Raw genomic sequence first — 17,844 nt, 5'->3', positions numbered from 1 at the left:
TATTTGTTTATTATGAAAAGGTTTTGTTTGTTGCAGTTGGACCACTTCATATTTTACTAGAGATTAATCGTAGAGCCAAATGATGTTGGTTTCAACCTGACAAATGATCGCGAGAATTTATGCTAAAATTCAAACATTTTAGTTTTATAGTTTGAAGAAAATAATAATTTGACTTATTATTTGAGTTTTGGGTTTGACTCCGATTTTCATCAAGTGGCAAATTGGCTTAATAAAAAAAAGATGACATGGCACATTAGGGTGAGATCACTGTAGCTTAATTATCGGGGCGTTACACCTGGCCTCCTCTGGCTTCCCATATTAGTTCTCTCCCCATGCTCCTGCATCTTCCCCTTGTAGTCCGAATGTTTTTTGGGGGAGATGATACCTTCTCTAACCTTCTGTTTCAGCTCCTGACGCAACTCTTTTTCCCTCTTCGCTTCAAGATCCTGCCTTAAGTCCCTTTCATGCCCGCTTCCTGCGCCAGTGTGCGTTTTATTTGGACTTTGGACCTCTTCTTGCTCCCTTCTGTTCGGCATCGTCCCACCAGTGTGAGAGTCAGCCGATGGGGTGTAGTCCATGTACAATGGCCTGCGCGTTGGCAAGTCTCGAACAGACTCATGTCCTCTTGAGCCGAAGTCACCTGCGCTCGACATTGAACCTTCCCTACTGTAGCTCTTGCTCGATCCCCCCCCCCCCGTTTCTTTTCATATGTTCCAGACGAAGATCTACCCGGCGATGCACGCAGCCATTCACCCCATTGGGCCAAAGGATCAACCGGGGGGTCACACTGGCCCCCTAGGTGCACAAGCCTACCACAGTCAAAGCAAAAATGTGGTATCTTCTCGTAAGCAAAGTCGAACCACGTCTGTTCTTCATCGTCCGGCTTCTTTTTGAGGAAAAAACCACGAACTAATGGTTCATGCAGATCAATCTTGGTCCTCACTCTGAGTTGAGCCCCCCTTGCCATGCCATCCTCGCACACATCCACCCTTACCGTTTTGCCCATCCAGTTACCCAAAGCCTCACCAAACTCCTTTGATCTCTTGTCAAGTGGTAGATCATCAACACGCACCCAAACTTCTACCGAATCAAACACCATCTCCGAAGGACTAGTCCCTCTGTCGTAATCCTTCAGAACAACAACATTGAAGTCAAACTACCACGGTCCATTAAACAGTGCATGCTTCCAGTCTCCCTCGCTTCCGAATCTGATCATGAAGACATTGCCGCCTAGATCCTGGAACTTTGCTTCCCGATGGAGGCCCCAGGCCCTCTGCACGCATGCCTATTCAGGGGGCGTGGGGAGAAGGATTTCCCGACGACCGCCCACTTTGGAGCTCGCTGCTGCACCGGACCTGGGTCACTGAACACAAAACCGGCAGCCTCTTTGTCCGTCAACGCCAATCCCCCCATCTTCGCCGATAGGGATGCTGCCTCCTCCGACGCCTTGCCCTCCGGGGATGCCGATGATCCCTTCTTTGCCCTATCGATCTGCTCTGACTTCTCAGTCGAGGCCTCCTTCACCGGAGTCGCCGCCATCGAGGAAATCTTCCCTCCCCTGCTCGAAGAGGACGCCATGGGCACCGCCTTCTCGTGGGAGACAAACGCCAAAGCCAGCCGAGTCCACGCCGTCGTCGCCGTGGATCTGCTGCCCGATATCACAACCACCCTACGTTCAAAACCCTAACCCTAGACGCCGCCTTCCGATCGCCTCGCGATCTTTTTGTATCTGAACTTGTGGCCCGCGATCGTGCTGGGCAGGTTGTGTAATGGAATGAACTAGTGATCGTTGTGTCTCAAAGAAAAAAAAACATCGCAAGGGACGGAGTTTGTCAGTTTGGTATTCCCCACATACTTGGGCATCTTCAAGAAGGCCCGCAAAACTTTGGTATATATTCGATCAGACTCTTTTGTTCATTTTTATAATACAAGGCGATCGACCCGCAAAACTTCAGTATATGTCCGTCATTCTTGTGTTCATTTTTATAATTATAATACAGCTATACGAAATCTGGACATCTACTAGACCAATCAAAAACCTTTGCATGGTACTCCTCTCTTTTCTCTCTCCTCCCAACCGCATACTACATCATAAATAGTCCACCACATACATGATCCTCGCCTACTTTTTCTCCTCCCAATCGGATACTTTATAATTAGCGTTGGATAGCTCCCACCCGTCTCATGTCCACGGACCACATCCGAACATAAAAACGGACATATACCACAAGAATTTACGTATCAGAGTTGGAGATACCCATAGTTGGTATCTCCTCCCTCGGTTTTTTCCTTCCCACACATCCCCTTCCATTTTGGTTTTCTTTGATAATCTCAGCGGATGCCACACAAAATAAAAACCAACGTAAATAGAATAATTTGAAATAGTCAAAACAAAATCAGTACTACGCAAAATCAGATCACGCATAAACTCAACCAAATCAAATAAAACCAATTCTTACCAAAATCTCAAGTCAATCAAAACTTTCTCTGCCATCCCCTACCCGTACCCAAATCAAATCTTACCAAAACCTCAACTAAATCAAAATTTTCCTTGCCTTTTCGTACATGTACTCAAATAAAATTAAGGGTTTGTCTACGGCACGTCTTGTTGCACATCTAAATGACACAATCAAGCATAAAAAAAAGTTAAGAGAAAAAAGGAAAATAACCACATGAATCTTCACGTAAGATCAGTGACATGGGAATTAGATGTGCAATACTTAATTACTTATGGCACATCTAGATGTGCTTTAGCAAAACTGTAAAATTAAATCTTACCAAAATCTAGAAAATCTTGTCAAAATCTAGAATACAGTGAGTGTAAAGTATCCGTTGGACCACTAGAATATTTATTCCCCTGTTGTAACGCACAGGCAAAAATAGCTAGTGTTCAAATGTTGTTTTGGTATTGAAATCTCATACATTGTCCACATAATCTATTTTTTATCACATCTCTGAACTAATAATGGTGTCCTCACAACCTCGTGGAGGAGGCAACCACAATGCAACGCACCAAACAAGATCTCAGCTCAACATGTCCCAGCACACAGACTACCAAACATAGTGCACAACATGGCTAGACATCATGCACCAGCGAGAACAGACATGCCAGGGTGAGACGGCTACCAAGCGCACCCTTAAAGAACGCAAAGCTTCACCTTTGACGAAAGTTCTTGACTCAGATGATCTCTTGCGTGCCTAGTAACATGATGGAGGAATGAGCTGTCAACTTTGTCTGGAAAACATTCTTCTGGGAGCAACTGAGTTGTATCGACAGTTAAAGCCTCCAATGCAGGGGCATGTTGCACAATATGAAGAAGAAACTGCAGTTGGCCTCTTGCCGCTTTATATCCTGTAATATGAATATCCTTCAGATAACTGTATTCACGCCATGTATGTGGAAGGACCGTTGTTTGCAAACCATAACTCCTTGCATCCACCAAACTGTCAGATAGCAGGACCGTTGTTTGCAAACCATAATATCCTTCAGATAGCAGGACCGTTGTTTGCAAACCATAACTCCTTGCATCCACCAAACTGTCAGGTTATAAAACAGAATGGTTAGCATACTTCCATTGAGGGCAAATGATATTGTAAAAATAAGACAGGCTTAAGATCTATATTAAGAAATTGCTATACTCATGGTCTTATGACATCTTAGGCTTGTGCACCCTGATTCGAAAACTACAAAGATCAACATGCCCAGATCACATTTCTGACGGCACTGTTTTATAAAATGTATCCACCTTAGCAACAATATATGGCTGTCGTAACCAATGAAAAAAACACAGTATACTTCCTACAAGTAACTAAGGCATGTGCAGTATAAGGAAATGTGCCGATGTTTCACTTCCAAAGCATGTAATCTCTTTTGTCGAAGAAAAAGCTCTCCCATAATGCCATATGTGGAGAACAGAGGGGAGTCCGGTTGAATCAATACACCATTATAATCTGTCCCCACCAATACAAGTGGTCCAGACCTAAGGGCGTTTTGAATGAAAATAATGAGTAATCCTTTCTGTTTATTCATGCTTTCTTCATATAGCAAATTTTGAATGAAATATATTAAAAAAATCATGCCCTTAAAAATGTCCAATAGAGCTTGTTCAGTTTGGTGACGATGGAAGGTATCGAGGGGGATTAAATCCCTTGTAAGTCAAAATACCTCTCTTGTAAGTCGAATCACCCTAAATCCTCTCCAATCCCCTTGGGAAGAGGATTAACTGAATAAGGCCCTATGAGCTCTATATTGTTAGGAAAGCAACTTATCTTTATTGAAGGCCCAAGGGGCATATATATATATTACACATGACTTGAGGTGTAAGGAAACTAAACATAGACTAATAAGGACTGCTAGACCAATACTAGTACTCCTTAACACCCCCCCCCCCCCCAAATGCAAAGCGTATGCAATAGCATTGCATTTGAAGAAGTGTAATACTAAGGGGGGGGGGGGGGGGGGGATGATAATCCAAATTCGCGTCTTGAGTGTCGTCGTAGCGTGAAGAGTCTTCAAAACCTGTCGAGTCGCCAAAGGGGATAAAGAAGAGATGGCACATCAAAGAAAGACACCGCATCAATAGAAGATACAATAGAAGTATCAAGAGAAGATGGGGTTGTCGAAAGAAGATGGCACATCAAAAGAATGAAGCATTGCTTAAAGAATCATGGCCCATGAAAACCGACGGCGAAAGAAGCTCGGCGGCAAGAGAATGGACTTAGATCAACAACGCAAAGAGAGGCCACAGAAATCCTATACAGAGGACAATGACCAGAAAAAGGCTGACGGACATAGGTATGGTGGACTCACATGACATGAGAAAACACAAAATTCAACGGATTTGGTGGACGCAGCGGAAAACAAAGAAAACTAGAAACGGCGGGGATGGAAGCACCACGTAGCAGCAGGAAGCAACATCACGTAGCAGCAGGAAAGCAACATCACGTAGCAGCAGGAAAGCAACAAGCAGCAGCACATAGCAGGAGGAAGTAGGTAGCTAGCCGGAAGCGACTAGCACCAAGTAGCTAGCGGCACCACGTAGCAGCAGGTCCCTAAGCAGGAACCCTTGAGAAAGTCAACGGGGCAGCAAATAGTGAGCGTCAGGCGGAGATCCAGCAGCGTGTTGCGAGCACCGGCGACCGGTAGAAGGATCCCGTGGGTGGCGTCGATGGGATGCACTGCTGGGGACGGATCTGAAGATTTGAGTCGACGGTTGCTGTCGGGCTTGAGGCCAGGGAGAACAGGGAGAGCACGCACAAACGACGGCTTGAACAGGCCCAGCCTGGGAGATCTTCCATCGGGCATCAGCCGACCAGGCCCGACCCAACCGTGGATGTGCAGGCGATCGGAGGCGGACTGGAACAAGCACGCCAAGAACGAGACAAAGAATCAATCTGTTCGATCGAAGGGAGGTGGAGATCGGAAAAAAAATCGATCGTGAGGACGAGTTGCGACGTCCGGAGACCTAAACCTAGGCTCTAATACCATGTTAGGGAAGCAACTTATCTTTATTGAAGGCTCAAGGGGCATATATATATTACACATGACTTGAGGTGTAAGGAAACTAAACATAGACTAATAAACTCCTAGACCAATACTAATACTCCTTAACATATATATCCTTGTAAAATCTTACAACTTGTATATGCCCTGGACACTGAAAATCACGTTTTGGCTTGGTTGAGTTTGTAAGATAAGACAATGAGTTCAGGAGCCTCATTATTTAGTGAACCTTTGATATTGGTAACGTTGGGGCCAGGATCATCCACCTCCGCTTTGCCAGCCCCTAAGATCAGTAAGATTGGCTGTGTAGATTTTGCAATCCCTTTCTATTAACAAAAGGAGTCACCTGAATGAGTCACCATCTTCAAAGTTCAGCTATATGACATCACATTCTCGTCCTATACTCCGGCCGACGGCCGTAGTTGTTATGGTTCCATAGGATCCAACAGATCCATTTAGGTTCCCTCCTCTTACCATGGCCAAATCCCCTAGCCAGGCAGCACAGCATGAGGGTGATGGTCAGTGGTCTATGACTCATCCTGTCCGTGTATGGTACAGGAACCTCCAAATCCAATGCAGCAACAACAGAAACTTACAACCGCTAAGAAGCCCCGAACTGAAAGCCAATTCTCCAAAGTCCCGAAATCATATTCAAAAGAACCACAAACGTTTGTGAATGTGGTAGTCCAACAGGAGGATTGGGGGCCTGTGGATCAAGGTACCAACAACTCCTGTTTCTCCTCCACCTACGTGACCAGCCTGAAGTGCCCAGATCGACGGCTGCTCGACAAGATCACAGATGCTGGAGCCCTCACATGCCTCGCAACACCAAAAGTCTAGGTTAATCACAATGCCTTCCTGTTGCTGCCAGGATAGGGGTAGTTTAATATGTATACTGTTCGCATGCATCCAGCTGCTTGTAGTCCTCGTGTGAGCTTGGCAGGCTGTTCTCTCTCTTCTTGTGTTTCTGGTGCATGGCTTTCTTTGGCCTCAGTTTACAGTGGCTGAACTATGTCATGCTTTAACTCGTTTTATAATCTACTATGCAAACATAGCCATAGGCAAATGTTCCACAAAATAAGGAGCAGCTGGCTCGGAAAATGCGCTTATCGCAATTCACCACAATGCCGAAAGCAGCCTTGGCCTAGGTTTTTGTATATGCTTGATTTGATCCAGCCAACTAATCTTGTTCATCCCAAACCCCTGGCACAAAGGTACGGCACTTTCCCATGTCACTGGCGTGCAAACCCAGGTGCCTCGGCCATCGTTGCCAAGCTTCAGCAGGGATTTGAAAGAGATAAATAGAAGAAAAGAAAGGAAGAAGTTGACAACGGGCCAAGAATGACAATGTGCAAAACTGTCTTTGCACAGCCACTTAATTGGTTTACCTGATTGCATTGGTAAAAACTAAAAATATTTGTGTCCGACAATAGCAAGCATACACAGGTTGACCGGTTTTTAAGGGAATGAAGCTCATATTTAATATTTGTAAGGGCGTAAAGTGTTCTCCCTTGATGCTGTAATAAAATAAAGGTGTCTCGAACATTAAAAATATTGCTAAAAATTGACAAAAGAAAACCTCATTCTTGACTTCCCTTTATGATTGTGACTGATGCTAACCTTGCCATGTTATTTCACCATATGCTATTTGATATCTTATATGTCTAAAAAAGGTACCACATGTGCAAAAGATAACTGAATGAATCTAAGCCCTCGAGCCACAACTCAATAATGTAGCATATAACTGTTTTTCCTAAGACTACGAAAAATGAGAAGAAGAATTGTCTACCACTCGAGACAGGACAGCAACAATGTTGTCAGTAAGGTTAGAAGTGCTAAAGACATTACTATAAGTCACTGACTGTTGTGGCATCTTAAGAGTCCAGTTTACTATTAAGCTTAGTCTAAAAAGTATCCAGGGTGTGTGTCGCCCAGTAGAAGAGTGTTTGTGGGAAGAGTCCAGTTCTGTTAGATGGACCCAACCTAGTCTAGAAGTATCCCCGATGTATTTGTCCTAGTAGAAGAGTCTGTTTGTTTGTGAGTAGAGTCCAGTTGTCTCTTGGATGAACCCAGCCTAGTCTAGAAGTATACAGGATGTGCTGAATTAATGTTCAGTGGACAGTAATAACCAACCAAAATCTCTATCTCTACTACTTAAGAAGAACCTAAGGTTCCATCTTTCACTAAATTTTCTCACCACCACCCCTTCGTCCAACCTTCCACCCTCCATCGACTTTTCCTGTTTTTTCATCCCCTTCTGGTTTTCACCAGACCAATATTTGATAACCCAATAAACTAAATCAAATTTCTACTGCTTAAAAAGAACCTAAGGTTCCACCTTTCACTCAATTTTCTCCCCACTACCCCTTCGCCCAACCTTCCACCCTCCACCGATTTTTCCTGGTTTTTCATCCCCTTCTGGTTTTCATCAAACCAATATTTGATAACCCGATAAACCAAATCAATATATGGTACAACAATAAATTCATGGTCGGTAAATAAATTGTTTCTTATGGTAAAACCCGATAAACCAAATCAATATTTGGTAACCAAATAAATAGCAACAAATTCACAACCAAAAAGCAAATAAATATCAATCAATCCCTTATATTTTGGTAACCCAATAATGCAGATTAATCATGGGCACATACCTATTTTATCAGTTTAAGAAATAGCTGGAAAATCCATACTTCATAACCAAAACATAATCTTATATTTGTCTATTTGCTTTTTTTTCGAGAAAACGCAAAGTGATTTTTGCGTTTCATTGCATTGAAAAGGTGAGAGAGAGTACATGCCTCCCAGGAGGTTATATTTACAGAGTCCTAGCGCCTCCGATCAATGGACATCCCAGGAGGCGGGCAAGACTACCCGCAACCCCTGTGCCCCAGCTTTTGCCCAACATTTGGCCTCGTCTTTAATCCTATCAACTAGCGCATCTATCGAGGGTCTTGCATTGTCGAAGACGCATTCATTCCTCTGTTTCCAGATCATCCAGGGGACGAGCAGTGTGATCGATTGCTGAGCTTTGTGTAGTGTAGGAGGGGTTTGTGCCTTCGCACACAGCCACCAGTCCATCAAGGTGATTTCGTTGGCTGGCGGTTGGGCAGGTATATGCGCCCAGTCCAGGATGATGTGCCAGGTCTGCTAAGCAAATGGACACGCCAGTAGCAGGTGTTGGATGGTCTCCGGGTCTTGGTCGCAAAGGAGGCACCTAGGGTGGTGCTGCAAGGTGATTTTCCAGCTATTTCCGTATGGTCCTCTAATTGTGTTAAAAAAATATTTGGCCCCATGCCAACGCACGGGCACATACCTAGTGGTCTATATAAGGATGTATCCCACTTGTAAGGAGGCAAGCAATGAAATATCTAGTTTCTACCTATGCTCTCTTCTACCTCTCTAATTCTCCAATCTTTCCCGACTACCCTTCTACTGTACCACGGTGCCTATACGGCGACGCTTGCTTCCAGCGAGTATCCCACCCTACAACCTCCATAGCCAACATCGGCTACAACATCTGGTATCATAGCCAACCACCATGGCTGACGGTACACCCGACAAGAAGACCAATCCCAATGAAGATGTCATGGCAGTATTCCCGCACTGAGCGATAAATTCACCAAGGAGTTTGCATTGCTCAATTTGCAAGTCAAGGCACTCGAAGAGAGGCCAGGTGTGCCGGGAGGAGGCGATGGCATCTTGCAGCGCCCTCCATCCTTACCCTTCTTGAACGGCAGCGGAGCAGCAGATTTGGCCACCAACCTGGTGACAACCATGACACAAACACCCAGTCTTAACACAGCAGCAACTGCCATGCCCCCAGACACCATCACACAAGATGCATGGCCTACAGACGATGTCTTCCAATTCCCAGACAGGATTTTCGTTTACACCACAAAAAATGCCACCTATGCCCCCCAAATTTGGTGTCCCGCATGTGCCACCATCGATGACTCATGCTGCAGACTTCGCGGGAGTGCCCCGATACAACAAAGTGGATTTTCCAACATTCGGTGGCAAGGATGACCTGCTAGTCTGATTGAACCGGTGCGAGCAATTTTTCTGGTTGCAACGCACTGAAGAAGGCTACAAGGCATGGCTGGTGGCCTATCACATGACAGGAGCAGCGCATGAATGGTATATCCAACTCGAGCGTGATGAAGGAACCCTGTCTTGACTTGCTTCAAGGAGCTTTGTCACCTACGGTTTGGTCCTCCAATTTGGACCAATCGACCAGGAGACTTGTGCGCTTCAAACAGACAAGGCCTGTTGCAGAATACATAGAGAGGTTCCAAGCACTACTTTGTCGTGTTAACACCCCCCCCCCCCCCCCCCCTCCTCAATGCCGCAGCAGGTTCAGATTTTTCACATCCGGATTGACTGATCTGCTACGAGTCAATGTGGAGCTTCAGAACCCTTCTGACCTGCAAGTGGTCATGAGCCTAGCACATGCATATGAACAACGAGCAATCATAGCCATGGCCTACATGAGAAGTCATCTATGCATCGAACAGCAGCAAGGTACTTCCTGGAATGCTAAAGTCGCTGTTGGGGAAGAACACACGGTCCGTCAATTAACAAGCACAGAGATGGCAGAAAGAAGGGAAAAGGGATTGTGTTTCAACTGCGATGAAGAATTCTCAAGAGGTCATCGTTGCCAATGACTTTTTTACCTTTATAAGTATGATGGCGATTACAAGGAAGATCTGACATGAACTACAGCTCAAGGAAGAGTTGTATCTGCAAAGGGGAGTAATGTTGTGGCATCTTAAGAGTCTAGTTGTCTATTAAGCTTAGCCTAGGAAGTATCCAGGGTGTGTGTGTGTGTGTGTGTGTGTGTGTGTGTGTGTGTACTAGTAGAAGAGTGTTTGTAGGAAGAGTCCAGTTGTCTGTTAGGGTGTGTTTGGTTTCTATCATGAACTGGAATGGCACGGGTCGGTTCTGTTCCTAGGACCCATTCTAGTGTTTGCTTGACCTGAGGAACCAGAACCACTCGCTCCTGGAACGGCATATTCGATCAATATGCCGAACCTGGACGTTCCTCCAAATTGGCCGGACGACGCGGAACGCCTCGCTCTCGCCCCTCACCCGACCCTCGCTCTCGCCCCTCACCCGACTCTCACTCACCCCTAATCAGCGCCGATCTCTCTCGCTCGATGCCCATGGCGGCAGCCGTATCCCTTCCTGCTCCTCCGCGTCACCCCATCCTCGCCGGCGTCTCTTGCCTCTCAACCTAGGATCCCGCGAAAGGAAGGAGGCGAGCGCTCTTCTCCATGGCGGGATCCTCGGATCCATCAGCGGAAGGAGGATAGAGAAACAGCAGTAGGGGCGCCAGACCAGCAGATGCTGAGAGGAACGGGGCGGCGGATAGCGGCAGACTAGCAGCGGCGGCGGGCTAGCAACGGCATGCAGGTACGATGCAATATTCGCGGCGCATCAAACAACAACAATTAGGCAGTGTGCAGCCACAGGCAGTCTTGCTGTGCCTACACACCGACATGGATTAATTTTCTAATCATGTGAGGTTGGTAGAACTATGAGTTGTTGTGCCTACCTGAGCTTTAAATTTTTCTTTGTTGTGTACCTCTGTACTGCAGCGTCTATATATACCGTTCTCTGAATCAATGTAATCAAGTGTTTACTATACATTCAGTTAGTTTCCTATCAAAATTTAATTCTGTACAAATCAATGTAATCAAGTGATATGAACAATTCCATTCCATCCCTCAAACCAAACATCAAAATGTAACCATTCCATTCCTCGCAATTGCTCCTACCAGACACAAGGACGGAACCGACCCGTTCCAGTGAAATGTAACCATGTCATTCCATTCCACTTCGTTCCCGAACCAAACACACCCTTGATGGACCCAGCCTAGTATGGAAGTATCCAGGGTGTATTTGTCCTAGTAAAAGAGTCATGTTTGTCGGTATAGTCCAGTTGTCTCTTGGATGGATCAAGCCTAGTCTAGAAGTATCCAGGGTGTGTTAAATTACTGTTCTTACTGTCCGGTGAACAGTAACCAGCCTAAATGGTCTATATAAGGATGTATCCCACTTGCAAGGATTGGTTCTGTTCCAGAGTTGATTAGAACCCGATTGTGTTTCTTATTTCCTGTTTGGGGTCCTCCATGCAAAAACCAGGGACCTAGTTGTAGTTTCTGTTTATGTGTGGGTCCTGTTGTAATCTGCTTTGTATCACCGTTTAAAAATTAATGCAGGTTCTGGGTCCTTTGGGGCCCATCTCTAGTTCAAAAATAATATATCTAGTTCCTATCTATGCTTTTCTTCTACCCCTATAATTCTCCAATCTTTCCCGACTACACTTCTACTGTACCACGGCGCCTATATGGCGACGACCCTCACGTCCAGCGAGTATCCCACCCTACAACCTCTGTGGCCACCGTCGGCTACAACACTGGCATAATAACCTTGTGGCATATGACATGTAAAATTCATAATAAAAAATGAGAAACTAAGAACATGTAAGATATTGTTCATTTTGGGGCACACTATTTATCCTATGTGCAATAGACAACTGGCTGAATTCAAGCCCTTAGCCCCTTGAGTTCATAATAGACTAATGTAAATCATCGGGGAACTTTTCGGTAGCGCACACTTAATACCATAGTTAAAAAAGGCGCGCCTAAGCGAGCGCTTAAGCGCGCCTAGGCTCTAGGCGTTGGCAAAACGCATTGCGCATAACTACGCTTAATCTGTGCATAACTGTGCATAAGCATGCGCTTTGGTCAGTAAAGCGCAAGGCGGTGGCAAAACGCACAATTAACGCCTAGCACTTTTTTGAACTATGCTTAATACTGAACATTGCAAAGAATGGACACTTCATATACTATCACCAAGCTTATTAAATGGCAAAAGCAGACTTGTTTTGGCCCATAGTTACCAGATATACTAATATTAGATAAATGGTTAAATTATACATGAGAATCCTAAATAGAAAAAACAACCATGGATGTGTCATGTTATCCACCCAGCGCTTAGTCTAAACAGAAGTACTGGATTTAAAATAGTACACGAATGTTGGACCAATTATCTTGATTTGGATTGCTTGAGAAACAACATGCAAAGGAAACAATGTAGAAATGTAAAAGCAAATCAAATATATCAACTAGCAAATACGAACTTGCAAGGGTGCATACATGAAGCTCCAACTTTTCCATGAAGGGAACTGCCTTCAAGAAGCAGACCAAATAGAGAACATTGTCAACATCTTCCTCAAATATATGCATCAAAAACTGGACTTTCTTAAGCTGGGAGAGCTTGTGTTGGTGACCTAAATCCCATTGCATCTGAGAGGCAAAAGAAAAACGTAACTAACAATATGAAGAATAAAATAAAATGAGAATAAATGGTATCCGACGAGCAAACCTCTAGTCGTTGAAACAAGATTTGCAGAGTCAGGTTTTGAATGCTTGGAATATCATTCAGAAGCGCAATGAGAGCATGCTGAAAAACTGCCTTGTAGAACAAAATGTTTGTGTTTTCCATCTTCAAACATCTAGTGAAGTCGATAGGAACAAACTGTCCTTTATATTCAAAGGTGGAGAGCCTTGTAGCGTGGAACTGTACCTTGGTTATAATGCAATTCACAACTCGCAAGTACATAGATGGGACATCGGGCTTTCAACCCTAAGTTCATCATTCAGATGGCATCTTACAATGCTCAACCACTCGAGACTGTAGCAATTGGACAACATATTCTCAAGATCATTGCTAGTGACATGCAGCAAGTTCAGATCTAGCTTTCTCAGGTTCGGAAAACCTCTGAACTGCATAGGTAATTTCAACAATACAAAACTTAGTTGAATGCACTGAAGACGTGCTAGGCTCTCACTGTCAAACAGTCCAAACGGAAACGCATAACGATCATCACGACCCCCAGATTTGGTAGGTGCTAGATCTAAAGCTAGATTCCTCATCCGTGACGACACAGCAAAACTAACCCAGCAATTGAGATGATCAACCAGCTTGCTGTCAAATGCATATTTGACTTCAAAATTTTCAACTTCTTTGCCTTGATACTTTTGCAAAACCAAACTAACGTCATCAATGAAATTCTGCTGTTCATTTTTTTGTTCGTCAAGCCTAATCCCGCCACGTACGGCAACACTATTGAAACTTAATTTGGGACAGATAGTCCACGAATATCTCCACTGACTTGATAAAGCACTAGTCTTCAAAACCTCTTTTACAGGCAATTTCGATAAAATTGTGCGAAGCACATCCTGCATCAAGTGAAAAATACCTCGCCGTCAGAAATTCCAGTTATACTCAACATCAAGACAAAAGTTGAGTTTGCAATACCTCAGGAAGGTCTTCAAATTTAACATTTTTCCTTCCTTTCTGGTTGGATGGTTTGACATTGTAATGGTCCAAAGTTGTTTCTGTGCTCATTAGATAGTTCGTCATTTTATTTTTGACCTGAAATAACAAGACAACGTTCATACTACGATGGATCAAGAAAGCCAAGTGAAAACTGAGAGCACTATGCAAATAAAATTCAATTAACAAAGTATGTTCATGCCCTATTCAATTGAAGTAATTAAACTATCCCTGTTCAAATAGTAGTAGAGCAAAAATCCAATAAATTTGAAGATGGAACATCTTGGATACGGTATTGAAAAGTGGAACCAAGATTTCCAAATGGACAGGTAGGGTATTTCTATATGTGATAGATAACCCAAATGCAAAAGATTGCCATCTACAACAATTCTCTCATATAGAACCTGAGAATAAAATACAACAATCAATCTTGGTTAGGGTGATTAACCGAGTTGATACCTATGTTTTAAAGGCGTCCCTAAGGCGACGCCTAGGCGACGCCTAGGCGTCGAAGCGCTCCCCCTCCGCTTTGGAAAATCGACCGCTTTGGGCGCCTAGGCGTCCAAAGCGCCCGCCTAGGCGTCGCCTAGGCGCCAAAGCGCCCCCCCTCCCTAAGGCGGTAAGGCGTCGCCTTAAAAACATAGGTTGATACAAAAATTCTGCTAATACATTCGAATAATTAAATACTCTGTACTTGGGAGTAAATTAAAGAATTCCATAAAATTCTGCTTATTTTATCAACAGGAAGCATGGAGGCAATCCTCATGCACTTGGTATTGTTTTTAATGCTGAGCTTGCAGTTGCTGGACAGAAATCTGCCGTAGAGAAATAGCCCCAAAAAAGGGAAAGGCACCTTATGACAAAATAGACAAAAAAGGTCGTTGAATTGACAAACGATGGGAGAGCCTTGGACCAATCCTCGAAACAGATGTGTGGAAGAAAGGGCATGAAATTAGTATTGATGTAAATTTAGCGCAAACTTCAAGAAGGCATGATTAGGCACTTGCTTCCAGTCTAGGAGGCGGTCTAGGTGCACTACGATAGATCGATCACCGCGGCAAGGAACCAACATCTGAAGTCGCCGGCATCGTTATTGTATGTGGGGGAGTGGGAGGAGGCAGCCAGGCAGGTAGCGCTGTGTTGGATGGAGGCATCAGAAGGATGCAACTTCCTTTCCTGAGGCGGCTCATAAGTAGCTAGGGTTTAGATAAATGGTTGCATATGTGCATGGTATTAATGGGGTACTCTAAAATGAGACATATTTCTTATCTTCCCTCCTTCTTCTCCTACCTCCAGCATTCCCTCTCACCCCTGCTGCCAAGACCGTGAGGCATGAGCCGAAAGATCTCATCCTCCGGCTGACCACCACAACAAGTTGCCTCTTCTTCCTCAATCTCCATTCCTCGGCCTTCTATCCTTACCCTTTACCTTTACCATTCACCCTCCTCCCTAATCCTCCCTGCAGTCAAAACGAGAACTATGCCTTCTTCAACCTTGATTTTACAAGATACCAACTATGTTATGCACACATGGCTAATCGGTTAGGATATACAGGATGTGTGTACAAAGGCGCCTTGCCTCGCACACTAAGCGCTTCAAAGTTGTGAAAGGCGCGGATGGCGCCTCGCCTCACCTTGACACTTCAAGAAAATGATACTTAGTACAATAAAAGATTGGACGCAGTATCAATTGTTTAACACTAGTTTAAAAAATTGCATGTTAAAAATGTGAACTTTTTTACAAGACCTCATGCCAGTCCGGCCCATGTTTTAGTCTCCACCCTCAGGTATAGTCACGTTAACTGCTAAACTGCTACACTGAGTCTTGTAGAAGCATCAACTGTTTGACCCCAACCAAAAATTTATTAAAAACCCTCTACAGGAGCAAAGTTGTCACATTTTGGGGCAAAATTGTAATACCCTCGGCTTCAGAAATTCGAGTTACTCTAAACATACACATTTCATAAGTTCAAAATACCTGGAGAGGGTCTTCTGTTATAACATTTGACCTTCCCTTCTGGTGGATTTGTTTGCTATAGCAATGATCCAATGTTGTTCTTTCACTCATTACATGGTTTCCCATTTTGAAGCTGACATTGACAAGGTAAAGTTATGGGTCTGTCTAGGGTACATCTTGATGTGCCCTAGTTATTGCACATCTAAACGACTCAATCAAACTTGAAAGGAAAAGAAAAAGACAAAAGAAAATGCTTGCATGAATCTTTGCACAATACTTAGAGCACATCTAGATGTGCTTTAGCAAAACTGCAAAGTTATTTCAGTATGTGATACAATATTATGCATGGAAAGTCAGCAAATTGAGGAGGAGAATGGAACTAAAATGTAACTGAGTCGAACCATCTTTTTTTTCTCTGTGCTTGGGATGGTCTGAGAACTTCGTAAAACCTATGATTCTAGTCCAACAAGAAATGAAATATGACTGAAGTGTGCATCTTAACACACGGTATAACCAAATTGACACACAAAAGACTAAGGGAGCTGCCATCCCTAGCAGATCTGACTTACCGAATCAGCAGCAAGTAGAATAGAAGAAACACAAAGGGGACAGGGAACCAAAAACTATGGTTGGGGCACGACGCGATACTGGATGCTGCTCTCCCCCTCACTCTCCGGTCGATCTAACCGGAGAAGTGGGCGGTCGTCGTCAACGGCGGCCGCTGCACCCTTATTTGAACCGATAGGCGACGATACGGAACGAAAGATAGGGGGCGGCGGTGCTTTGAAGGGACTGGGATGTCGCGATGAACGGCTGTGGAGATCTCGGGCAGCAGGATTAACGGTGAGGAAAAGGGACCAAGCCGCTTATGGATTCCGGCTGGATAAAGACCTCTTTTTTCCAAGTCGGATACCACGAATCGAACACAATAAGCCTCACGCAAGCTCGCGATGTCCATATCGGATTAGCTACTAGACAAAGAGATTCACTTCATCGGGAAGAAAGAGAGAAAGAGATTGGCCAGCGGCCCAGCCCCGATTCCTCTCCCTCTCCCTTCCCTCATCTGCCGCCGCCGTCACCACCGGCGCCCTCCCCGCAGCCGCCGCCACCACCGGCACCCAGGTGTGGCGCGGCTCTTCCCCATGGCCCTGACGGCAAGGCGGCAACAAGAGTTAGAAGGCGGACGCGAACGGCCCCGTGAGCTCTCGTCCCGATGAAGTCACAGAAGGACGAGATCCACCCGGACGAGGTCGATGCGCCCCCTGCCACACTTCCTTCTCCATCGCGTCACCATATTCGGAGGAGTCGCGGCTGCAGCTCGCGCACCTGCTCCTCCTGGAGTTGTCGCCATGATACGGCTCAAATAGCTTTGAGACGATTTTATGTAGTGACCCAGATCTTTCACTCGCGCAAACAGGTAGAAGAAATTATTATTTTTTTGAAAGGAAGAAATAATTTTTGGAAGAAGTAGAAGTGTACGTGCTAGTTGTAGTACTAGGATAGATGGAGGGATTAAGCTAATGCGGCCACGGCGACGGAGTAATTAGCGATAATAAGCACTAGCAGAAGTAGATGGAGAAGAACGGGAAGCTTAGCTAGATCGATCTTTGTAGATCAAGAATCAAACTAAATTTGTGCCTTGGTGATCAAAACTGCCGAAACACATGCAATTATCAAACCCTAGATACGGACGCAGACATATACGCATCCATCAGATGTAGTTTCTAAGTTTTCTTCTTCAACTAAAACCTCCCTTTTACATGGCCATATGGCCTTTATTTATCGGAAATGTTAACGCCCACACGTGTGGGCGTTTGCGTATCGTCCACACGCCTCCATCACCATTCATTTTGCCACGTATGAATAGATGACATCAGCAGAATTTTTTTTTTGGTTTTCGGCTTAAAAATGTTGTATCTCCTAAATAAAAAAGCGAACTAAAAATTCGTTTTCACCATTAAATCCGTCTCGACGAGATCTTCAAAACTAGACCCCATGTTGATATGTTTCGACGAAAAAAAATTTGCCAGAAGTTGCCACGA

At 44.6% G+C, this 17,844-nt stretch overlaps 1 pseudogene across 1 annotated transcript; it reads right to left on the bottom strand.

Moving 5' to 3' along the window:
• Nucleotides 1-2,884: 2,884 nt before the first annotated feature.
• On the bottom strand, nucleotides 2,885-17,461 carry LOC123120231 (F-box/FBD/LRR-repeat protein At1g13570-like; annotated as a pseudogene). The gene is made up of 5 exons (XR_006459353.1): nucleotides 15,824-17,461; nucleotides 13,829-13,945; nucleotides 12,893-13,749; nucleotides 12,664-12,813; nucleotides 2,885-3,537 (listed from the first exon to the last, which is right to left on the bottom strand). The product of XR_006459353.1 is annotated as an F-box/FBD/LRR-repeat protein At1g13570-like (transcript).
• Nucleotides 17,462-17,844: the final 383 nt, after the last annotated feature.

Source organism: Triticum aestivum, chromosome 1B, assembly GCF_018294505.1.
Source record: "Triticum aestivum cultivar Chinese Spring chromosome 1B, IWGSC CS RefSeq v2.1, whole genome shotgun sequence".
Lineage (NCBI taxonomy): Eukaryota > Viridiplantae > Streptophyta > Magnoliopsida > Poales > Poaceae > Triticum > Triticum aestivum.
Note: the sequence above shows the minus strand (reverse complement) of the source record. Positions and strands in the feature narration are given on the sequence as shown.